Source organism: Quercus robur, chromosome 2 (genome assembly GCF_932294415.1).
Source record: "Quercus robur chromosome 2, dhQueRobu3.1, whole genome shotgun sequence".
Lineage (NCBI taxonomy): Eukaryota > Viridiplantae > Streptophyta > Magnoliopsida > Fagales > Fagaceae > Quercus > Quercus robur.
The window spans coordinates 19,619,268-19,645,430 of record NC_065535.1 but is presented as its reverse complement, the minus strand read 5'-3'; the positions used below and the strand labels follow the sequence as shown (position 1 = coordinate 19,645,430).

General features: G+C 39.6%; 1 protein-coding gene and 1 long non-coding RNA gene across 4 annotated transcripts in view; both read right to left on the bottom strand.

Moving 5' to 3' along the window:
• The window catches only part of LOC126712788 (aspartyl protease family protein At5g10770-like), a 121,900-nt gene that overhangs the window by 22,246 nt on the left and 73,491 nt on the right, over positions 1 to 26,163 (bottom strand). The window lies entirely within an intron of this gene.
• LOC126712792 (uncharacterized) lies at positions 510 to 9,685 on the bottom strand. Of its 3 annotated transcripts, XR_007651160.1 has the most exons (5): positions 9,355 to 9,685; positions 9,198 to 9,263; positions 8,985 to 9,083; positions 1,692 to 7,831; positions 510 to 630 (listed from the first exon to the last, which is right to left on the bottom strand). It is a non-coding gene; the product is annotated as an uncharacterized LOC126712792 (long non-coding RNA). The 3 variants fall into 3 exon arrangements; XR_007651159.1 differs by lacking the exon at positions 1,692 to 7,831 and having other exon boundaries at positions 510 to 829; positions 9,355 to 9,678; XR_007651161.1 differs by lacking the exon at positions 510 to 630 and having other exon boundaries at positions 1,476 to 7,831; positions 9,355 to 9,678.

The following is a 26,163-nucleotide window of genomic DNA, read 5'->3' as shown; positions in this document are numbered from 1 at the left end:
TTTACAATTGGTGAAGCTAGGGAACTAGGTAGGTGATACACTTGCTCGGACGAGCTTGCACCATTGAGGGACGAGTCAGCGGAGCGTGTGTCCCAGCGTCTCCAAGAGCTCGCTCACGAGCCAGTCCAAGAAAAAGTTCCCCTTCAAGAAGAACCCACACAGCCCGAGTGATGCGAACCTCAATCGACACGCTTTAAGACCCAACAAAAATATTGGAATACTTGCCCAAGAAAACTAAAATTCAGATTTTTGATAGAAACCTTGACCGAACGTTTATAATCGAAACGCGAACCAAAGGTATAAGTGTAACACCTTGACCCAATGATTATAATTGAATCACGAACCAAAGGTATAAAGTTTGAATGCCATAAGGAAGAATCCCTGATAAGTTCACAATTCTTGAAGAACCAAAAGAAGAGCAAAGCCTCACCTTTTTTCTGATTTTTATTCAATAATTTCTCTAAAAAACGTTTACAGACTTAGGGGACTATTTAAGGGCTCCATAAAACTTGACAGACAAGAAAATATATTCTAAAATAACTCTTAATTGATACCTAACCATATCAAGATTAAAGTTTGACCTAAAAAGCATTAAATGCACCTAAAAATAAGGAAATAAATCACCTAAACCTAAAATAACGTTTTTTACATAAAAATACCAAAAATAATAAATTACAATAATTAAATAGTAAATTGTGTTCTACATCAGACCCCTCCTCTTGAAACAAACTCTTCCTCGAGTTCATCTTTGAAATTTGAAATCTTCCTCTCCAAATAAACAAATACTTCGAATGCTTTAATAACTTGATCCGATTCTGAAACTTGAATCCTTCATAAAGTGTAGCATAAAATTTCTTCTCATCTACTTTCAATTTATTTGCAACATCAATCAACAAAGGGTTGATAATAAAATTAAAATTTTCTACTCCAAGAAAATCAACATATTGTATAGTCATCTTCAACAAATCAACTGAGACTTGAGGATTGTGAGTTGTGGACTCATCCTCATATTTGACCTCAATTTAATCTTCCATAATGTTCTCAATAATTACCATCTTTCTTTTTTTTTTTTTTTTTTTTTTTAGCTTGGTGCACGATTTTGACCTAGTGCACGTCACAAAATAAGAACAAGGAAAAAAGAACACAAAAGGAACAAAATAGGATGATAACAAGAAACAAAAGATAAAGGGATAGAAAACTGATTTTAGAACTTGTGCTCTGATACCAAATGATGCGAACCTCAATCGACATGCTTTGAGACCCAACAAAAATATTGGAATACTTGCCCAAGAAAACTAAAATTCAAATTTTTAATAGAAACTTTGACCCAACGTTTATAATTGAAACGCAAACCAAAGGTATAAGTGTATCACCTTGACCCAATGATTATAATTGAATTACGAACCAAAGGTATAAAGTTTGAACGCTACAAGGAAGAATTCCTGATAAGTTCACAGTTCTTGAAGAACCAAAAGAAGAGCAAAGCCTCACCTTTTTTCTGATTTTTATTCAATAATTTCTCTAAAAAACGTTTACAGACTTAGGGGACTATTTAAGGGCTCCATAAAACTTGACAGACAAGAAAATATATTCTAAAATAACTCCTAATTGATACCTAACCATATCAAGAATAAAATTTGACCTAAAAAGCATTATATGCACCTAAAAACAAGAAAATAAATCACCCAAACCTAAAATAACGTTTTTTACATAAAAATACCAAAAATAATAAATTACAATAATTAAATAGTAAATTGTGTCCTACATCACCGAGGAACCTGTTGAACCTGAGGCTCCCGTAGAGAAAGCCGAGCAATTTGTTGTTGACATAACCGATCTTTCAGACACCAAGCCCCTCCTTAGTGAAGACATAGTGACCCGGAGGGCTATGACCATAGACCGTTTCGTGCCCGGTACAAGGCAAGCCGTGCAGCAGCCACCCTCTTAGAGCCAAATTCAAGCGCCTCCTCCTCAAACTGGATGAGTCCGGAAGAGGCAGAGGGTTGCTGAGCAAACGCCTACTGGCCCGGGAGATACAGCAGCCCGGACTCCTCCCCGACCAACCGGCGACATTGTCATCCAGGAGCCGCAAACTCAATTCGGGCCGAGCGTAGCATTCTCCTCCCAAGCTGCGTAGGTGTGGAAGCCTAAATTTCTGTTGGACGGCAAGCCACTTCCTACAAATGCTTGTGTGCAGATGTGGGAGAAAGGTGAAAGGGGCTGCATTGCCCAAACTCTAGCGCAGGGCCTCCTCTTGCCTAATGACGTGCACGCCTTTGAAGAAGGGTCGGAGGAGTTCATGGGAAGAAGGCTACAGTGGCATACTGTCGCGGTAACCCTTTACTTACTAATTCTTTACTATCCTTTACACATTCATTATCTTCCATTTACCTTTCGTTTTATTGCCGTACTAATCTTTGTTGCTTTGTTAGGTTGCTTAATTGGCCCATATCTTGGATGGTCACGTAAAGGAACTTGCCGAGGAGGCTGACCGGGAGAGGGAAGCATGGGAGATGGCTATTAAAACAGCTAAGGAGAAAATAAAGGCGGCTGACACTGTCGAGAAAAAAGCTGCTGTCGTGGAGAAAAATAGAGCAATGGCGGAGAAAAGGTCCACAGAACTCTTGGCTAAGCAGAACGAGACGGACATTAAGCTAGTCGAGGCAATCAATTTGAACACGGCTCAAGCCAAGGAACTTGCCGACCTGAGAGCGGCTTTAGAGGCTTGCGAGGAGAAATGGTACAATGAAGGGTTCGTTGATGATGAGAATTCCGCGGAGCCAGTTGTGAATCAGGCTCGAAGGTTGGGTTTTGAGGCCGGGTGGGATGCTGCTCTACAGATTTTGGGAGTCCCTGAGGATTCCCTTTTGAGAAATCCCGGTCAAATTCCCTTCCTGAGCTCAATCGCTGCCGCACAGAACCCCCCGGTGCCCACTGACGAGGAGGAAACAGCAAGCATGAGGGAACTGGTGGAACAGATTGATGCACATGCTGAGCCAAATGAGACAGAGGCCACCAGTATCCCCCGTGCTCAAGATCATCCTGGTGGGGATATGCTTTCTCCCGTGGTTGACCAACAGCAGACCGACGCAACCAATCAAATCGGACCCTCCGTTTCATTAACTTAATTGCCGAACCGACTCTTCAATGCTTTTATTTCTTTTTATTTCCTTTTAATACTATTTCTTTTCCAGTAAATTTACCTATGTCACCGGGTTGTGGTGACTAAACAATTTATTTATTTCTCGGGGATGACCCGTATGCAATTACTGGGTTTGGCGACAAAACATTGATTCTATTTTTCTATTAACTTTATTTGGATGATGATTTATTCGTCATGTGTTTTCTTTGATCATGCTCGTGAATGCTTGATTATTACTTTGTTTCGTGTTGTTTCCTTCCCCTCTTTTTTGTCGTTGCCACTTATCTTCTTGCATGTATGGTCGAGGATGATTTGTACGGTGGGATCAATCAAGCCCCCATATATTGGGTGTTTTACACAACATATATTTACTTTCTTGAGAAGATGAACGGCAAGCTGCCTCATGTTCTGGCATAAGGTTTTCGCCTACTCGGCGATTTTGATCGAACCGAGAGTGAGGTCTCTGTCCTTTGAATTTTTTTTTTATAAGAATAAGGTTTCCACCTACTCGGTGATATTGATTGATCCGAGAATGAGGTTTCTGTCCTTAGAATTTTTTTTATAAGAATAAGGTTTCCACCTGCTCGGTGATATTGATCGAACTGAGGATGAGGTTTTTATCCTTAGGATTTTTTATAAGAATAAGGTTTCCACCTGCTCGGTGATTTTGATCGAACCGAGAATGAGGTTTCTGTCCTTAGAATTTTTTTTATAAGAATAAGGTTTCCACCTGCTCGGTGATATTGATTGAATCGAGAATGAGGTTTCTGTCTTTAGGATTTTTTATAAGAATAAGGTTTCCACCTGCTCGGCGATTTTAATCGAACTGAGAATGAGGTTTCTATCCTTAGAAATTTTTTTATAAGATTAAGGTTTCCACTTGCTCGACGATTTTGATCGAACTGAGAATGAGGTTTCTGTACTTAGAAATTTTTTTTATAAGAATGAGGTTTCCACCTGCTCGGCGATATTGATCGAACTGAGAATGAGGTTTCTGTCCTTAACATAATCCATTAATACTAAATATGCAATTAATTAATACTTAATGTGCAATAATGAAATTGAATATAACTACAACAAGGAACTTCATCATTATTTTGACTAGAGCGGTGTACAGGGTTTAGACTTACGTTTTCGTGCACGAATGGTCAGTGGTAAAACTTCTTTAGGTTATGGACATTCCATGGCTAGGGGAGTGGCCTCTCGTCAAGGTCTTCTAAATAGTACGCTCCCACACCTGCAATGGTAGTAACTTTGTACAGTCCCTCTCACGTTTGAGCTAACTTCCGTGCACCTACGTCCCGCATGTTTCCCACAACTTTTCTTAGCACCAAGTCTCCGACACTGAATTCCCTAGCTTTTACATCTCAGTTGTATCGTTGGGCAAGTCTCTACTGGTATTCTGCGAGCCGTACTGTTGCTGCTTCCCGGCACTCTTCCAACCAATCCAAGTGCTCCAGCATTAAACCATCATTTTGGACGGGGTCAAATCCTACGACCCGTGCACTGTACAAGTTCACTTCAGTCGATATCACGACTTCTACTCCATAGGTCAAGGAGAACGGAGTCTCCCCTGTGGACCTTCTGGGGGTTGTACGGTAAGCCCACAAAACGTTGGGTAGTTCCTCGACCCATCTTTCCTTTGCCCTATCCAACCTTCTCTTCAACCCATTCAAAATGATCTTGTTAGTTAACTCAGCTTGGCTGTTGCTTTGGGGATTTGCCAGAGTAGAATACCTATTCTTGATGTCGAGATCGCTGCAAAAGGTTCAGAAAGCTTTGCTGTTAAACTGTAGCCAATTGTCTGATATCAGTGAGTCCAACACCCCGAATCTCGTGACTATGTTCTTCCATACAAACTTCTTCACGTCTACATCTCGGATATTTGCCAGGGCCTTGGCTTCCGCCCATTTCGTGAAATAATCAATCGCCACCAACACGAATCGGTGGTTACCCATTGCTCGGGGGAATGGGCCAAGGATGTCTAGCCTCCATTGTGCAAACAGCCATGGAATATTGCCGAGGTTTAAATGACCTACTGGCTGGTGGATCAAAGGAGCATGTTTTTGGCATTGTTCACATTTCTGCGCATATTCCGCTACATCTTTCTGCACCTGCGGCCACCAAAATCCTTAAGTCATCACTCTGTGTGCTAATGAACGCCCCCCAACATGACTACCACACACTCCATCATGCAGCTCGAACAGAAGCTCATTTACTTTCTTGGGATGTAAGCATAAAAGGTACGATCCTCCAAAAAACCTCTGGTATAATTTGCGATCTGTTGACAGCCAATACCGGGAAGCCACCTAACGAATCTTTTTGGCCTCTTTTTCATCGTCCGGAACTCTATCCTCGGCCTAGAAGTCAATGATCAGGTCCATCCAACACAGCCTGGTTGTTGAAATCATGGTGACGTCAACCCCGGCCGAGATACAATTATCTTCCATACCGATACTTCCCTTATAAGCTCTACTTTGATAAGCCGAGGAATCTCCTCGGTCATTGACGAGACTAATGTGGCTAGTGAGTCAGCGTGTCTGATTTGTGCCCGGCCTACCTGGGCCACCTTCACTGTTTCGAACTTGTTAATGATTTGCTTTGTTGCACTCAGATAGGCTTTCATCCGAGAATCCCGAGCTTCAAATCTTCCCTGGATCTGATACACAACCAGCCGAGAATCCGAATAAATCTCCACATCACGTGCACCCAAGCATAAAACGGTCCTCAATCCGGCAAGAAAGGCCTCGTACTCGACCTTGTTATTAGAGGCTTTGAACCCCAATCTGAAGGAATGCTCCGATCGTATACCCTCCGGAGTGATTATGACAATTCCAACTCTGACTCTCATAGCACTCGAAGCGCCATCCATAAACACCTTCCACGGGCAACTCTTTACATTACAGATCATCTTTCCGTCGTTCCTAGGGAAGAACTCTGCAACGAAATCAGCAAGGACCTGCCCCTTCACTAAGCTTCTCGACTTGTACCTTATGTTGAAGGAACCTAGCCGAGTCCCCCACTTAGCTATTCAGCCCGTGAAGTCTGACCTTTTTAACAACAACTGTAAAGGATACTCGGTCAGGACGAACACAGTATGAGCCTGAAAGTAATGCAGTAGCTTCCTCGTGGCGTGCAATAGGGCCAACACTAACTTCTCCAAAGGTAGATATCTCGTCTCGGCATCAACCAAGGTTTTGCTTATGTAATACACCGGTTGCTATATTCCTTGGTCCCTCAGCAGCACAGCGCTTACGGCGTGGTCAGACACTGAGAGATACATGAATAAATCTTCTTCGGAATCTGGGGCCGTTAGCATGGGCACTTGCGTTAAGTACTCCTTCAGATCTCAAAAGGCTTTGTCACACTCCTTATCCCACTGAAATCCCTTCCACTTCTTCAGAAGCTGATAAAACGGTCTGCAGCAATCAACAAATTTGGAAATGAACCGATTAAGTGTGGCTAACATCCCAGTCAACACTTGCACTTCTTTGGGATTGCACGACAGCCTGAGGCGATTCACGGCTTCAATCTGGTCAGGGTTGGCCTCCATCCCCCAATTAGTGATCAGATACCCCAAGAACTTACTAGCCCCTATGCCGAAAGTGCACTTCTCAACATTTAGGCGCAGCTTATGTTGCCGGATCACCTTAAACACTCCTCGAAGTTCTTCTACATGTCGTGCTTCCTGTTTACTCTTCACTACCATATCGTCGATGTATACTTCTATCGTGCACCCAATTTTTTCTTAGAACATCCTTGTCAACATCCGTTGGTACGTGGCTCCAGCGTTCTTCAACCCAAATCGCATCACGTTATAGTGATAGTTTGCATCCGGGGAGATGAATGCTGTCTTTTCTTGGTCCTCGGGTGCCAGGGCAATATGATGATACCCCAGAAAGGCGTCCAAGAAGCTTATCCTCGGGTGTTCGTATGTAGCATCTACCAATTGATCAATCTTCGGCATTGGGAACGGGTCTTTCGGGCATGCTTGGTTTAAGTCTGTGAAGTCCACACAAACCCTCCACTTGCCATTCTTCTTCTTCACTACCACTGTATTTGCTAACCATTCCGGGAAGAAGATTTCTCTTATCACCCAAGCTTCCTTCAGCCTCTGGACTTCCAACTTGACCGCGTCAACATGCTCTTTTGATACTCTTCTCAGCTTTTGCTTCTTCGGGGAGAATGACGGGTCCACGTTGAGCTTATGGACAATGAACTCGGGGTCTACTCCGGGCACTTCGTACGGACTCCATGCAAAGACATCCACATTCTGCAAAAGGAATAACAATATTTCTACCTTATCCTAGTCTTTCATGCTCATCCCTATTTGAAAATACCTGTCAGTATCTGGAAAAATTTTGACCTTCAACAGCTCCTCGGCATAACTTGCCCCTACTTTTTCTCGGGGCATCTGTAATTGCTATGAAGATGCTCTTTCGGTGGTTTCCTTCTGTTCAACTTGCTCACCTTTCCACCTGACTGCGGCGACCAGGCATTGCCTAGCCACTTGCTAGTTTTCTCGTACCACGACAACTCCATGCTCGGTAGGAAATTTAACTTTTACATGCAGGGTGAACGGAACAGCCTTCATTGCGTGAATCCATGGCCTTCCCAGGATTGCCGTGTATGGGGAGAACGATCCGACTACTATGAAAGTCACCATCACTTCCTTGCCCTCCATATTCACTGAAAGGGAAATTTGACCCTACAATCTTAGCTTGGGCAAGAAATTTCTCATTAAACAACAAATCAGAGAACTTAAAAATCCAAATAACATACAAAATAGTTTCATAATTCATTTCTACTTATAAATAAAAACAAATATGGAAAACAATCCATATCTTTTAAAATCAGCATCTAAAGTCTTACACACTCGCCAACGAGTAAGTTTTGCGGGTAAGAATCACTCCAAATCTAAAGTCTTACACATCCATAAAGTGACATATACTTAAGTTATAACATAAAATATGTATAACAACAAAACACAATGAGTTTAATCATTAATCTCATGTCCAAAGATCAATAAACATCCCGCATCAACAAGCAAAAGTGGCCACCTTTAAGCTACCTATTTTTGTTAGGTCTTCATAATATACACAATAATCCTTTCTCATGTTACAAAAATCAATCTTACTTTTTTTTTTTCAAAATTATATTTTTATTTCTCCAACTCTTTCAAAATTATATTTTTAAGACTGCTTGACAATTCCCATATCACTAAACAGCCTTCAAAAATAAATTCCAGCTCAAAAAAACTGTTTCTATTCAGAGAATAACATAACAGAAATAAAAATTTCTTTTTTATTTTATTTCTTCCTTTTACTGTTAAGTTGCACTGCTGCAGATGCACTAGTGAGTCTAGAATACACGACCTCACCCTCCACCTAGCTCTTACGAGGGAAGCCCGTGCCATTTTAGCTCCCTTTGTTATGTTCCAAAAAAAAAAAAAAAAAACTACAGAATTTGCTTTCACACTTTGTTTAAAGATCTGGGTGCATACCAAATTTACACAAGGGGTTCCTGTTAATTAATTGCAAACTTCCCCAACAATTTGTTACCCAAGACAAGAAACCCAACAAAACAACATAAGCAAAAACTTGCAATGTAGCTAACGAAAATTAAAGACATTCTTCAGTTCTACTTGGAGAAGAATATGGATAAACCCAGAAACATAAACAACATAACTCTTCTCAAGGTAACCAAAATCACAACTTCAGTAGCACCCATTATCAAAATTCAAAATTTGCAATGAAAATAATAAACAATCAAACAAATTAGGAACAAAAAACAAGTAGTAAGTGGTAAAGTTTGTGAAAAAAAAAAAAAAAAAAAAGAATACCAATAAGAAGGGTGCCACGGTGATTGAAAGCAATGCACTTCATGACCCCATGTTCCAAATAATCTTCTATTACCTCTGGAAAATCTCCTTGCAGTAGATCTTTACACAAAAAACACATATATACAAAAAAAATTATTATAATTTCAAGACTAAATTTCGGGCCAAAATCAAAAATATTTTAGAGAGAGAGAGAGAGAGAGAGTGGAGACTCACCGATTATGGGTGCGTTCATGGTGTTGATTATTGTATTTTAGAGCAAGGGGTTTAATTACACAATTCCTAAGGTATAATATCAGTATATCACAAACTTAAATAAAATCAAAGCAAATAAATGCACAAAACATGCAAAAAAGTTTAGGGATTCGCATACCTTCAGGAGCGTTTTAGGCAGCTGAGGGAGGGGAAGAGTCCGGGGATAGCCGCGGTGGCTGTGGTAGAGGTTGTTGGTGTCGGCGGTAGAGGGTAGGACCAATAGTATCAGCTCGATTCCCAGTGGAGATGAAGGACAGCGGCGGCTAGATGGATGGTGTAAAGCCTTAGATCGGAGGACAGCGGCAGCGTGATGGACAACGATTCGAAGGTAGGTTGATCGGCAAGGGAGAGAGAGGGAGAGTTAGAGAGAGTGAGCTTTGATTTTTTTTTTTTCATGACTGAGAGTGATGAGAGTGAGAGAGAGAGTGTGTGTTTTGTTTAAGTGTGCACATGTGGGAGTCCAAAAGTTAATTTAGTGGGAACCCAAAAATTTTGAGTGGGAACCCTGAATTTTCTTTGGTGGCAATCATGACTCTGTATTCAAAAGATTTTTTTTTTTTTTTTTTGATAAGACTGTATTCAAAAGAATTGATAAATGGTTTTGATTTTAGAGGGGGGAAATATCCTCACTTTAAATTCTTTTTTAAAAAATCCCATGGCTAGCAATGGTTAGTATCGAGATAAAATAAAAATCTCAATGTTTTTCTTATCTCAATCATGTTTTAAGGTGGGGGAGTCATAATCATTGCATTGGGGTTTTTTAAAAAATGGAAAACCTTTTCATTGAGTTTAAAAAAAAAAAAAAATTGAAGGAAGTGCTCTGGGTTAACTCCCTTATCACTCTCATATTTTGAAATCCCAACTATTGGATTACATGTTCTATATAATCTTAACGTACATGCCAATTTTCATGTCAATCGGATGTAATTTACCATTTGATTTATAAACTCATCTTCTATGCATTATTTTAAACTACAAAAACTTGAATTTAAATAATTGATTGATGACATGACTATTAATCTTTGATCACCTTAAAACTTAGTAAACATGAAAAAATATGCAGATAATGTAATCTAACGGTAGATTTGTCAAAATTCACTTCAAATTAAGAAATATAGGGTTGGGTTCAAGTTACACCTAACGTAACTCTAAAAAATGTTACACCACCAAATAATTTATTATTGAATTCATATTTCGAATATCCAACTGTTGGATTACATGTTCTATATTATCTTAACGTGCATGCCAATTTTCATGCCAATCGGGTGTAATTTACCATTTGATCTTTAAAATAATCTTTTATGCAATATTTTAAACTACAAAAACTTGAATTTAAACAATTGATTGATAACATGGCTATTAATCTTTAATCACCATGAAATTTTGTAATCATGAAAAATATATTAATATAATGTAATCAAACAGTAAATTTGTCAAAATTCACATTGAATTAAGAAATATAGAGTTGGGTTCGAATTACACCTAACGTAACTCTTAAAAATGTTACATCACCCAATAACTTATTATTGAATTCATATTTTGAAAATTCAACCATTGGATTACGTGTTTTATATGTTCTTAAGATGCATGTCAATTTTCATGCCAATCGGGTGTAATTTACCATTTGATCTTTGATCACCATAAAATTTTGTAAGCATGAAAAATATATGAAGATAATGTAATCTAATAGTAAATTTGTCAAAATTTACATCAAATTAAGAAATATAGGGTTGAGTTCAAGTTACACCAGATGTAACTCAAAAAAATGTTACATCACCCAATAACTTATTATTAAATTCATATTTTGAAAATCCAACCGTTGGATTACATGTTCTATATGGTCTTAATATGCATGCCAATTTTCATGCTAATCTCGGATGTAATTTACCATTTGATCTATAAACTCATCTTTTATGTATTATTTAAAACTACCAAAACTTGAATTTAGACAATTGATTGATGACATGCCTATTAATCTTTAATCACCTTGATATTTTGCAACCATGAAGAATGTATGAAGATAATGTAATCTAATGGTAAATTTGTCAAAATTCATATCGAATTAAGAAATATAGGGTTGGGTTCAAATTACACCTGATGTAACTCTAAAAAATATTACACCACCCAGTAACTTATTATTGAATTCATATTTTAAAAATCCAACCGTTGGATTACATGTTCTATATAGTCATAAGATGCATGCCAATTTTCATGCCAATCGAATGTAATTTACCGTTATATATAAACTCATATTTTATGCATTATTTTAAATTACTAAAACTTGAATCTAGACATTTGATTGATTACATGGCTATTAATCTTTGATCACTTTGAAATTTTGAAAGAATGAAAAATATATGAAGATAATGTAATCTAGCAGTAAATTTGTTAAAATTCACATTGAATTAAGAAATATAAAGTTGAGTTTGAATTAGACCTAACGTAACTCTAAAAAATGTTACACCACCCAATAACTTATTATTGAATTTATATTTTGAAAATCCAACGGTTGGCTTACATGTTCTATATGGTCTTAACATACATGCTAATTTTCATGCCAATCGGATGTAATTTACCATTTGATCTAAAAACTCATCTTTTATGCATTATTTAAAACTACAAAAACTTAAATATAGACAATTGATTGATGACATGACTATTAATCTTTGATTACCTTGAAATTTTGTAAGCATAAAAAATATATGAAGATGATATAATCTCATGGTAGATTTGTCAAAATTCACATCGAATTAAGAAATATAGGATTGGGTTCAAGTTACACCTAACGTAATTCTTAAAAATGGTACACCAACCAATAACTAATTATTGAATTCGTGTTTTGAAAATCCAACCGTTGGATTTCATGCTATATATGTTATTAACGTGCATGCCAATTTTCATGCCAATCGAATGTAATTAACCATTTGATCTACAAATTCATATTTTATACATTATTTTAAATTACAAAAACTTGAATCTAAATAATTGATTGATGACATGGTAATTAATATTTGATCACCTTGAAATTTTATAAGCATAAAAAATATATGAAGATAATGTAATTTAATGGTTGATTTGTCAAAATTTACATCGAATTAAGAAATATAGAGTTGGGTTCAAGTTACATGTGATGTAACTCTAAAAAATGTTACATCATCCAATAACTTATTATTGAATTCATATTTTGAAAATCTAACCTATGGATTACATGCTCTGTAAGGTTGAATTTATTCAACCATCTAATTGGCTTTATTCCGTGCCAAATTTGCTTGTAATTCAGCATTTAGTAACCCTGTATTTAGGTGGGATTGTTGTAAGGGTAGTGAGTGAGATAGAGTGAAGATTGCTCAAGAGTGTGCAAAAAAACAGAGTGTCGCGGCTGGGACTCGCGGGTGGACTCGCGGCTGCAAGTCGCCAGAAGTTGCACACGTGCCAAGCATGCTGGAAGATGAACAGTCATGCTAGCTGGAGCACTACAGGACAAAACAGGACAACTGGCCATACGGTTAACTCGCGACTGGAACTCGCGACTTGGTCAAGCCGCGAGGTCAAGCCGCGAGCCACTCCTGTTTTGGAAAAACCTGACGTTTCACATTCCTCTTCACTCCAGTATAAATACCCTTTTAACCCACGATTGAAAGAGAGCTTCCAGAGAGAATTTTGAGAGAGAAACCCTAAAGAAAAACCAGATTGTTTCACCCACAATCTCTACCTTAGAGTCTCATCAAATTCCCTCACTCTCTTCCTCTCCATTGTCAAAATCCTTGAGAGGCATTATACCAAACCTGGTTCTCACCATTATCATCTCTGTGAGACAGACGTTTGGAGTTCTGGGAAGCAGTTAGGAAGGAGCCAATCTTCATTGGTTGATGCTACGGTGTAGTAGCGGAATCCGGGAAGTTAGAAAAGAAAAAGGTTCGGCGCAACCTCGTTGGAGCAAGAAGCTTGGAGGGCTTAGGTGCACTGGGTAGATTAGGCTTGGAGGGTCTATTGCTGTCCTTATATCCCAACTGTATTTTCTAGTGGATTGATTACCGCTTGGAGGGCGGCGGAGAGGTTTTTCGCCGAGGACTTCGGTTTCCTCTTCGATAACACATCGCGTGTTGTCTTTGTGTTTGCATCTTCCTTCCTCTCTATCTTTGCCTTTATATTATCTGCTGTGGATTTTATTCTGTTATGGCTTAGATAGTATTTAACCTATTTCACATTATAGCATATGTTAAGTTTCCGCACACTTGTTGTTTGACATATTGCTTGTGTTGGTTAAGTTAATTTTTGGGGGTCTAAACGTTCAAAAGTGTATTGGTACACGTTTTTGAACTTTCATGCTCTATATGTTCTTAACATGCATGTCAATTTTCATATCAATCAGATATAATTTACCATTTGATCTATAAACTCATTTTTTATGCATTATGTTAGGTTCTAAAGTGTAGGACTTTATGTATTTAGAACTCTAATTTGTATTGTTGGCAAACCATGATCAAAACAATGTGTTTAGAAGTGTTTAAAACTAGCTCAAAGTTGTATGTCAATGTAAAGTTGGAATCGAGTGTAAAGCAGAAAGCACTGTGGCTTTCGGCCTGGCTCGATCGATCGAAACTTAGGCTTGACCGATCGAACATCGGGCAGATTGCTTTTCTGCAGAATTTTCCAACTAAGCCCTAAGTGTTTTAAAACGTTTTTAGGGTTTCTTATTTGTCCTAAGTATAAAAGGCAAACCCTAGCCACGTTTTAGTGTTGCTCATATTGCGGTTTGTGTAAATCTCTTGTGAGATCTAGAGGAGCTTTCCTTTACACAAATTTAGGGTTTTGAAGGAGGAGATATTCTCTAAACCTTGATGATCAAAACAGTTGCTGCCATTAAAGCTTAAAGAATACACAAGCGGGGGTGCTTGTAGCTGGTGGGAATCCAAACAAAGAAGGAGTCCGTGGATTCGGAGCTTGCACGTGGTCGTGTCAGTAAGTTCTACTGGTTGGTAGCATTAGGAAGTCGAGCGGGGGTGCTTGTAAGTCCTTTTGTATGAACTTCGATTCTTTCTGATAGTGGATTCAAGTTTACCTTGAGGATAGCTAGGTCAAATCCTCCTCAGATTTTTACTGGTTTGGTTTCTTGGGTGATCATATCATTATCTTATTTATTTTCCGCTGCTATGCATGATATGATATATTTGTGTTAACCTAGACTTGTTAATTTGACTAAGTAACAACTTGGCTAATTATCTAGGGTTAATTCATTTGTTTAAGGGGTCTAAAAATTGTCACATTATTTTAATGGGAAGAAATTTTTATTCACTTTTGAGAGAGAGAGAGAGAGAGAGAGAGAGAGAGAGTACAAAAGACTGAAAATTTTTGAATTTTAGGCTACCATTTTGAAGTTGAAAGTGCTATCATTTTTTTATGGGTATAATTGTATAGAAAATAAGGACAGACCTTTCTTATATAGGATGTATATAAAAGATTTTTTTTTAGACTGTAAACAAAAGGTTCATCTAAATAATACAAAGTGTTATATGTTTATAAATTTCATTTTATTTTTCTTTGAATTTTAGAATAACTTTTATCTCCAAAAATAATAATTATTATTTTAATGATTTTTTGCGAGGGTCAATGGTGGCCCTTGCAAATAATTTAGTGTTAGCAAGGGCATATTTTTATCCCACACAAAAAATAAACTTTTTGCAAGGGATTTTTATTGTCCCTCGCAAATAATTTAGTATTAGTGACGGCTTTTTTTTTACCGTCACAAATAATACACTTTTTGCGAGAGATTTTTAATTGTCCCTCGCAAATAATATGGAGGGAAATTTCCCTCCAAAATATTTCTATTTGTGACGGCTAAAACACATAATTGCGACAGCTTTTCTTGTTGGTCACAAATATTTCACATTTTACCAAGTATTTGTGAGGGCTTTATTTTGTCATCACAAATAAGATTTTTTGAGAGGGCTTTTTGGCTCCATCAAACATTCTTGGTCGCTAATAAGCATTTTTCTTGTAGTGAAATCTTATGAAAATCTTGTGGACTTAACACTTTTCTTGCCTGAAATTAGAGATGAAAGGACACTTGGCACAAATATTTGAAGTCCATCTAAAATATAAAATATAAAGACAGTTGACATTAAATTAGTTGGCAATCACTTAACACAAAATTAGAATGCAATTACTATCTAATTTGAATTTTATATATATAAAGGGTTTTAAGAAATTTTAACAATCTTAATCTTCGTCTTTTCTTTATTCTTATTTCTCTCTCTCTTGTTCTAGATTATATATTTATTTATTATGATGAACCGGAGAATTTTCTCCACAAAACCAAAACAAGAAGCAATACAAAACAGGAGTCAACAAACTAACCAACAGGCTCCTCCTCAAAAGTGATTTTTACAAAATTCAGCAAGAGAAGTATGTAAATGTACGTTCCACATTACTTTATTTAGTACTGATTTTTTTTTTTTAAAGTCAGTGGCGGCTCCAGGATATATTTTTAGGTGGTTCGGTAAAAATATGCATTTTGGGTAAAAAAGTGAATCTTGTAGTTTACGTGATTTCTTTATTACAAAATTTTTCATAGTACATACTAGCAAGAGAATAAAAGATGAGAAGTACTATATCTACAACATTTTCACAATACTTTTCCAACAAATTTTAGGTTATAAGTTGTTATTAGTTATAATTTAAACTCACTACTAAAATAACTTTTTTTTTTTTTCATCAATAACAATTAGTAACAATCTGCCACTTAGGCTTCGTTGTGAGCGTATCATGAACATAGCATTTCTCATATAAGATAAACTATAATTAAGTTCATTGCATCTTGTTTATGAATACAATGAAGATACAAATTATTGTTGCTAAGATTAAATTTTGGAAATCATTTATTGTTTTTAAGTACAATCAACATATGAATTATTGTCGTTAAGTGAACTCCAAGCGAGATCTAAATACAATAAACTTTTATTTAGTAGTTTATTTCAAATTTGTTAAGATCTAAATGATTTTTTTAGATTTAAGATTACCAAATTTATACTTTTGTTGTTAAGCTTACTATTTTTTCCCCATATTTTAGATCAATTTTTTTTGTGTTTAAAAAGATTAAGATATTGTCAAGATGATTATATTCTAGATCATTTCAGCTAGGCATAAAAAAAATTTAAGTCTAGAGAGTACGAAATTTATTTTAGGAGGGTCAAAAAAAAAATTTATATATAATTTTTTTCTTGGCCCACAAAGCACCAGCTCAGGGGATTCAATTGAACACCTGGATTGTACCTAGAGCCACCCATGTTGAGTGTATTAAAGTATAATTATTCTTGGAAAACATAAAAATCCCAAAAAAAAAATGCTAAAAGTTGAATAAATAAATAAAAAACTAATTCCAAAGGCACAGTAAAGCCTAAAACCTCACATAGCAGACTTTAAAGACCATCTAGGTAGGCACATGAGCGGCCCTATTAAAAGAATTCGGAAGCCCAGTATTTGTTATTATTGCACAGCACTTCAATTCTCCGTGGACTCTCTTGGTGGAAGGGCCGGGCGTTGTGTTTTTATGGAAAGATAATAAGGAACCTAGTCTTTTCACTTTTTTTTTTTTTTTGGAAGGCTACATTTAGGGTTTGTTTGGTTGGAGGGATGGTAAAGTGGAATGATAGAAAATGGTAGGAGAATGGAAAAGTATGAGGATAGAAAATATTTTAATTTCTCTCATTTTTTGTTTGGTTGGAAGTGAAAAAATAGAGGAATGGAAAAAAGTGAATCTGTATAAATTTACTCATACACCATTGTTAAAAAATGATGGCCAATTAAAACAAAAAAGTGACAAACAACCAAAAAAAAAAAAAAATCAGCCAATTTATTAAAATATAAAAAAATGTCCCAAAAAAAAATCATGTCTAGTTAAACGAAAAAAAAAAAAAGAAGAAAAACAAAACAACTATCACACCCACAGCCCAGGAAATCAAAAAAAGAAAAGAAAAAGAAGGCAACGTCCAGGATACGAAAAGAGGGGAAAAAAAAAGATGAAGAAGAAGAAAGGAATTAGACTAATTGCCCTTGTGTAAGTGCACATGGGTATTTTTGTCTATTAAGCAGTTCCATTTTCTCCTTTCAGTTTCCTCTCTATTTTAAGGAAAAAACTTTTTGGTAGGCCCGGGAAGAAAACACTTGGACCTTACCATTTATTTTCCTTCCTCTCCACCCAATCAAATACATTCCAAAAAAGTTTTCCTTCCCATTTTCTCTCCAAAGGTTTCCATCTACCATCTTTCACCTCCAAAAAAACACACCTTTAAGGGAAGCCCCCCCCCCAAAAAAAAAAAAAAAAAAAAAAAAACTCATTGGTTTTGTTTAGGATAGCATTTAGAAATGCATGTTTGCAAATAATTTTTTTTTTAATAAAAAAAAATCTTATAATTGTTGCCACAAAAATATTTATAGTGAGTGCAATGGTAGAAAATAAAAAGCCCTCGAAATTATCTAATATTTCACATATATCCCAAAGTTTTTAAAAATTTCAACTTGTGAAATTGTATCCACTTACTATTAGGATTACGTATTATGGATGGAAAATGCTCTTCACTAATAGCAACTATGTTGGTAAAAAATGTAAGTATTTAACATTCATTAATACAGTTTAGATCATCCCAATATATGCTTGATGTGTGACTCATCATACACTAACACAACACAAACTCAATCAATAATCCAATCAATTTGGAGCATCACAATAAAAATTAACATAGGTAATATTCCTATATGTGGTGAAGAAGAAAACAAAAAAGGAAGAAAAGAAAGAAAAATAGATATACCTTATATTGAAGGGTTTGTATGGATTGGATTGGATGTATTATCAACCCAATTCCACATGTTTAAATTGAAAATTTTCAACCCAACCTAACCTATGATAGTTTTGAAAACTAATTTAGCCCTTCTTCTAAGGTCATCCATAGATTTGAGTTAGATTAAGCTGGATTGTTGGCAATTTTGTTCTATCTAATAAAAAAAAGTGGGTTTTCATTCAACTATTTAAACCCATTATCAAACAAATGAATATAATTTATACAATTAGTTGAGCATAATATTCAAATTTTATCAAAACTAATACTCAAAATACTAAAATAAATTCAACAAACAAATTTAAACAAAGTCTCAAAATCCAAAATAAACCAAACTAATATTTTTTTAAAATTATATATATATATATATATATATATATATATATAAATTATTAATAGCATGGTTGGTGTCTAGTTACTTGTATAAAAATAATTTCAACCAACCAAGCTTTGAAAAAAAAAGAATTCCATTTAAGCTTTCTATAATAATTAGATGAATTAAATAAAACATATTTTCTTTATACCTTATTACATGTCTCTCTTAAATAGATTTCTTTTATGATCTACAAGAAAGAGACAAAGCTTTTAATATCTAAAAATAATATATTAAGAACATTTGAAAGGTAAAAAAAAGAGTAAACTATGTTTTTGTTCCTTATCCTATACACTATATTTCAATTTGATCCTTAACTTTTCAATTGTGTCAATTTGGTCATTAACCTTTCAGTATCGTGTAAATTTAGTCACTGCCATTATCTTTTGAATGAAAACTGATGACGTGTTTAATGTCTAAAATAAAAAATTATCTTCTGTTGATGTGAGAATAAACTAAAATTTTATTTTGGTCGTTTGACATGTTAGCAATTATCATTCAAGATATAATGGCAGGGATTAAATTGACATAACACTAAAAGGTTAGGGACCAAATTGACACAAATGAAAAGTTAGGGACCAAATTGAAATATGGTGTAAAGGATAGGGACCAAATATGTAGTTTATCCTAAAAAACAAATATCTTATAGAGGCTTCGTTAGTTATTATTTTTTTAAGAGATAGTTTCGACTTATGACATTCGCTCTTGAAAGATTATTTTTTATTATCAGACCAAGACACTAATTAGTTTTTAGTGTAGACGAGAATCAAACTCCAAATCTCTTATTAGATAATAAGATACTTTACCAATTTAGCTAACTAAAACTCACAGAAGTTTCGTATTTAATCAGAAAAAAACTAAGACCCCTTTGTAACTTTTGATGGAAGACATATTAATATGTTTTTATAATATCTAATATTATGGAATTTTGATTTATTCTACTAAATAATTTCAAATGGTTCTATTTCATAATTGTGCTCTTTAAATAGTACTCTTATTTAAAATTTAAAATTATTGTAATGAATTTCTTCATTTGATTTGTATATATATAAATTTTTTTTTTCATTTTTTAATCTTATCAACTTAAATAAAATTCTAGTTTTGCCATTGTTTGAGAGTAATGCTATGACAAATGTAAGAACCAAGTGTAAGACTTCTAGACCTTAGGTCACTTGGGCTCACAATTTATTTGTAGTGGGCTTAAGTATTTCCTACAATGGGTCGTTCTCGGCAGAGAGACTCAAAGTAACACCCAGTTAGTACCCTCTCCTTGACTGTTTTCTCTCAATTTTTCTGAATCCCTTCTTCTCCCAACTTTCTTCTATTTATAGCCAAGGTTAGTGGGAAGATCATGATTACAGTCACCGTTAGTGCTACTGAAGGTCCAGTATTATTTGGTTAAAGTGGTTGTTTAGGTGAAAGGGCGGTGCAACATTTATGATCTTGGAACTTGGTTCCATTTTCACCGATTATGTTCGGCAACTCACGTTCCCGTGCATATCATGACCTTCCCGGATATGACTCATGCGCTCTACCGGGAAAGATTAACCAGTCAACTCTGGGAACTTAATACCCAAAGCTTGTTTTTACTCTAAGGCAGTTTCAAGAAGGGCATAAGGTAACTGGAACTTTCTGCTGGGCCTGCGCCCAAGGCCGGTATGGGCTTGGGCCCGGGGCCTAGATGGGTCTGGGCCCAAGGCCAGTATGGGCTTTGGAAGCTCGGTACCGTACAATAGCCCCCCCTTGATTCATACTCGGTCGCCGAGGAGAATCAAGGAGCTGCCTGGGCCTTTTGACCTCGGGAATCTTCTAGCCTGGGACTTCTGGCTGTCACTTCTCATTAATATTCATCTCAAAAGACGCGCCGTTTCGCGGCGCCAGGCGCAGTCGTCATTATTGCCTAACGGTTCGTGAACCGAAGCGGCGCGCAAATCGGTTACGCTTGGCATTCGTTGGGTCGCTCGTAGGCTGTGCCCATTTATTGCTTGATTAAGCGTTTCTTCTTCTTCCCCCATTTCTTTTGGCTCTATAAATAGTCCTTCTCCAAACACCATTCCATTTTTCCTTCGCCTCTGATCTTTAGTGCCTACTCTCTGCCGACCACATTTCTGTGCGCTTGCTTGCTCAGCGTTCTTTTCCTCCTTAGAACCCAAAGTAAGTCTTTCTTCCCCTTCCTGTTCCTTCAGCTTTGTTTCTTTCAGTTCATTCTTGTAGTTTTAGGCTTTATAGATGGGTTATTCTTACCTTCTAGATACCCCGGCTACTTTGGCCACCTTTAGGAGTAAATTTAGTATTCCTAATGACATGGACGTGGCTTACTGCCATGAGAGTGATATGGAACTCCACCGAGGGCAGGGTACAGCCTTCTTTCCTTTGATGTCCATTTTAGAAGGTGGGGTTAGGTTCCCGATAGATCCCCTCCTGATAAGCACACTCACCTACTATGGGCAGTACCCCGACCAGCTTCCCCCCAATTTTTACCGGGTAGTTAGTTGTGTCAGCCAGTTGAACCATACCTTTAACTTACAATTAGACCACCATGATATTAACCAAATGTACAGCCTCTGTGGGAGCAAATCCACCAATTATTACTTAAAGAAGAGGGATGCTCGGGTACGGCTGATATCGTGCCTACCCGATTCGAACAGGAACTCCGCCGGGGAGTTCATCAGGGTGTGCGGCAATTGGTTTGCCGGGGAGATCCCTTGCCCCCTCACACGGCGTGAAGTGGGTTCGTACCATCCCCTTCTTATATTTGTTTGAGTAAAAAAATTTTTTATTGTTAAAAGCTAATGCGTCACCTGTTCTTTTGCAGACGGCAAAGTGTTTGTTCAGGACCTCAGAGCCGTCCACACCAGGGACTTAAACTTCGTCCTCCGTTCCGAGATCTACGTGCATTGGGACGGGTAACTCCGGGCCTCACACCTGATCCTCGGCGTGGAACCGGTTTACTCTACTTGGCAGCCTTTCAAGCAGGCGCTGATAGTTGACAGCCCCCTGCTATCGTACATAGACGTCCGGTACGTGAATTTCTTGCCGCCGAAGCTTACAACCGGGGAAGCGAGGGAATTTGGTCGGCGGTTCACTGCCGCGGACGAACTAGTTCCCCTGCGAGACGATTCCGCGGAACGGGTGTCTCAGCGCCTTAGAGAGAGAGCTCACGAAGCCATACAACAAGGGGACCAAGCCCAAAAGCAGCCCCATCCCGAGGATCCACCCGCTGAGCCTCAACAGCAAGTGACAGGAGCGGCTAACTTGCTAGCTGAAGCGATCCAGCCCGGTGCAAGAATGGTGGCAAGGAGAGTCATAACCCTTGATCGGTTCGTGCCTGGTGCCCGGCCGACCAACCAGCCCCCGCCTACTCAGGGTCGGGGTCCAGTGTCTCAGCCTCCTCCCCCTCCGCAGTCCGGACGGGCCCGTAAGAAGCAAAAAGTAACCGAGCAACCTTCCACGGGCCCGGGGGATGCCGCTGTCCAGACTCCTCCCCGACCAACAGGGGGAATTGTTATCCGCGAGCCGCCAACCGAAGCTGGCACAGGGGGCGCATCCTCCTCCCAAGTGGCTCCAGCGTGGGAGCCAAAGTTCCTTCTGGAAAGCAAGCCATTGCCCTCAATCGCCTCTGTTCGGATGTGGGATAAGGGCGAGGGTGGCCGTATTGCCCAAACCTTGGCCGGAGCTCTCCAACTTCCCAAGGACGTGCACGCCTTTGATGATGGGTCCGAGGAGTCCGTGGGGCGCCGGTTAGAGTGGCACGCCATTGCGGTAATTCTTTTGTCTATTTACTCCATGTAGATTTCCTTTTGTCTCTTTGCTAACTTTCGTGCTTGCTAGGCCGCTCAACTGGCTCACATTGTGGCTGCCCGGGCACGGGAGCTTGATGAGGAAAATGAGCGCGAGAAGGGGGCGCGGGAGTCAGCAGTAAAAACGGCTAAGGAAAAGGTGAAGATTGTCGAGGCTGCTGAGAAGAAGGCTGCTGCCGCGGAGAAGTTCCGGGCATTGGCCGAAAAAAGGAATGCAGAGCTCCTGGCCAAGCAAAATGAGACGGAACTCAAACTAGCCGAAGCCCTCAGCCTCAACACTTCCCATGCCGACGAGATAGCCGATCTCAGGGCAGGCTTGGCGGCCGCGGAGCAAAAGTGGTATGACGTAGGCTTTGCCGACGCCGAGAACTCCGCAGAGCCGGTGGTGGCTCGGGCTCGGCATATGGGTTTCGAGGCCGGGTGGTTTGCCGCTCTTCAGGCAATGGGAGTTCCTGAAGATTCGCCGCTGAGAGACCCCGGCCAGATTCCATTTCCGAACCCTGTACCTGCCGTCTAGAACGCCCCGGCTGCTTTCGACGAGGAGGAGACGGCCAGTATGAGGGAGTTGGTTGAGCAAATCGATTCTCATGCCGAGCCCGAGGACATGGAGGCCACGAGCATACCTACCGTGCAGGTGCTTCTTGGTGAGGGCCAGCCTTTTCCCCTGACCGTCCAGCAGGAAGTGCCACCACCGACTCAACCTCCCAGCTGATTTTACCTTTACTTGTTAGCTTATTTTTATTTTACTTTTATTTGCCTATGTCACCGGGATGTGGTGATTGAACAATTGTTTTTACTTATTGGTTTTATTTGCCCATGTCACCGGGATGTGGTGACTGAACAATTGCTTTTACCTGTTTAATTAATAGTCCGTTTTCTTTTTCCGTTTCAATTTGTTGAATGAAATTATCTCTGTTTGTGTTTTGCTTGAATTATACTAGTGCTATGGCCGCTTAATAGAATGGTACCCCCGAAAACCTGTTGTGCGGCGCTGTGGGTAATTTGAGAGCGCTATTGGACTTAGTTTTTGCAAAAGGGTTAGGTTTTTATCAGGTTTAGGTTTAACCAAGAATTGTGTTTTCGTCCTTATAGATTTGATTGTAAGGTTCTCACCTGCTCGGCGATATTGATCGAGCCGAGGGTCAGGTTTCCGTCCTTCAGATTTATTTGTAAGGTTTTAACCTGCTCAGCGATATTGATCGAGCCGAGGGTTAGGTTTCTGTCCTTAAGATTTACTCGTAAGGTTTTCACTTGCTCAGCGATATTGATCGAGCCGAGGGTCAGGTTTCTGTCCTTAGGATTTATTCGTAAGGTTTTCACCTGCTCGGCGATATTGATCGAGCCGAGGGTCAGGTTTCTGTCCTTAGGATTTATTCGTAAGGTTTTCACCTGCTCGGCGATATTGATCGAGCCGAGAGTCAGGTTTCTGTCCTTAGGATTTATTCGTAAGGTTTTCACCTGCTCGGCGATATTGATCGAGCCGAGGGTCAGGTTTCTGTCCCTAGGATTTATTGGCGATTCTCTTGGTGTGTGGTTACAGGGTCAAAAACAGCACAGACAACAAAGTTCATCATGCTCTTAATCTTAATAGAATACAAGTTTTGGCTTACATCGATGGTTACGCGTAGAATTTCTTCAGGTTGTTGGCGTTCCATGGTCGGGGGAGCGGCCTCTCGTCCAGGTCTTCCAAGTAGTAGGCCCCTGCACCTGCGACGGCTGTGACTCTGTATGGTCCCTCCCAACTCTGAGCAAGCTTCCCTGCAGCCATGTCCCGCATGTTCCCCACTACCCTTCTTAACACTAATTCCCCGGCACTGAATTCCCTGGTCTTTACATTTCGGTTGTACCTTTGCGCCAGCTTCTGCTGATACTCGGCAAGACGTACGGTCGCGGCCTCCCTGCATTCTTCTATCCAATCCAAATGCTCCGTCATAAGGTCGGAGTTCTGTACGGGGTCAAACCCGGAGACCCGTGCACTGCATAAGCTCACCTCGGTTGGTATCACTGCTTCTGCTTCGTATGCCAGAGAAAATGGGGTTTCCCCCGTGGATCTCCTGGGGGTCGTGCGGTAGGCCCATAAAACACTGGGTAGTTCTTCTGCCCATCTTCCTTTCGCTCCATCCAACCTTCTCTTGAGCCCGTTCAAAATAGTCTTGTTTACTGCTTCAGCTTGGCCGTTGCTCTGGGGGTATGCCGGGGTTGAATACTTGTTCTTGACGCCGAGCTCGCTGCAAAAGGTCCGAAAAGCGTTGCTGTCGAACTGTAACCCGTTGTCTGTCACTAGTGAATTCGGCACCCCAAACCTTGTAACTATGTTTTTCCTCTGTCACTAGTGAATTCGGCACCCCAAACCTTGTAACTATGTTTTTCCACACAAATTTTTTCACGTCAGTATCCCGGATATTGGCCAAGACTTCAGCTTCAGCCCACTTTGTGAAGTAATCCACAGCCACCAGTACAAAATGGCGGTTCCCCGTTGCTCGGGGGAATGGCCCGAGGATGTCAAGCCCCCATTGTGCAAATGGCCACGGGCTGCTGACAGGATTTAGATGTCCTGCCGGCTGATGGATCATTGGGGCGTGCTTTTGACATTGTTCGCAACTCCGAACGTATTCGGCGGCGTCCTTCTGCATCTGTGGCCACCAAAACCCCTGCGTCATTGCTCTGTGTGCTAAAGATCGTCCCCCCGCATGCCCGCCGCATACTCCTTCATGCAGCTCGGTTAGAAGCTCCTTGACTCTTTCAGGATGCAGGCACAAGAGGTAAGGGCCCGCGAAGGACCTTCTGTACAACTTTCGGTCCAAAGACAACCAGTACCTTGGGAGCCATTCGTCGAATCTTGTTGGCCTCGGCCTCATCCTCTGGAACTTTATCTTCGGCAAGAAAGTCTATGATCGGGTTCATCCAGCATACTCCGGCCACCGCCACCTGCGCAACCTCTACTTCGGCCTGGTCGAGAGCAGTCTTCACACAGATGCTTGGCTCCCTTATAAGTTCTATCGTGATAAGCCTCGGCGTGTCCTCGGTAGCCGATGAGGCTAACGTGGCAAGAGAGTCAGCATGCTTGTTTTGTGACCGGGCTACCTGGGATATCTTTACCGTTCCAAACTGACCGATAATTTGTTTTTCCGTACTTAGATAAGCTTTCATTCGGGGATCCCGAGCCTCGAAGTCCCCAGTGATCTGATAAACAACCAGCCGAGAGTCCGAGTAGATTTCCACGTCCTTTGCGCCCAGATGCAATACTGCCCTCAATCCGGCCAGCAGGGCTTCATATTCGGCTTCGTTGTTCGAGGCTTTGAACCCCAATCTGAAGGAGTGTTCCAGTCGCATACCTTCAGGGGTGATGATGACAATACCAGCCCCGGCCCCCATAGCATTTGATGCGCCGTCCACAAATAACCTCCACGGGCGAATCTCCGCACTACAGATTTCCTTGCCTTCATTCTTAGGTGTAAATTCCGCGATGAAATCAGCGAGTACTTGCCCCTTCACCGAGCTTCTAGGTCGGTATCTTATGTCAAACGATCCCAACCGAGTCCCCCATTTAGCAATCCGTCCTGTGAAGTCGGATCTCTTCAACAGTGATTGCAATGGATATTCGGTGAGGACAAACACTGTGTGTGCCTGGAAGTAGTGTGGTAACTTCCTCGTGGCGTGCACCAAGGCCAAAACCAACTTTTCAAGAGGCAGGTACCTTGTCTCGGCATCGACCAAGGTCTTGCTCACGTAATACACCGGCATTTGCACTCCCTGGTCCCTTAGTAACACAGCACTTACTGCATGATTGGTGACTGCAAGGTACATAAATAGATCTTCCCCGGGCTCCGGGGCCGTCAACCTTGGCGCCTTTGCCAAATATTCCTTTAGTTCTCGAAAAGCTTCATCGCAGCTCTCGTCCCACTGAAACCCCTTCCACT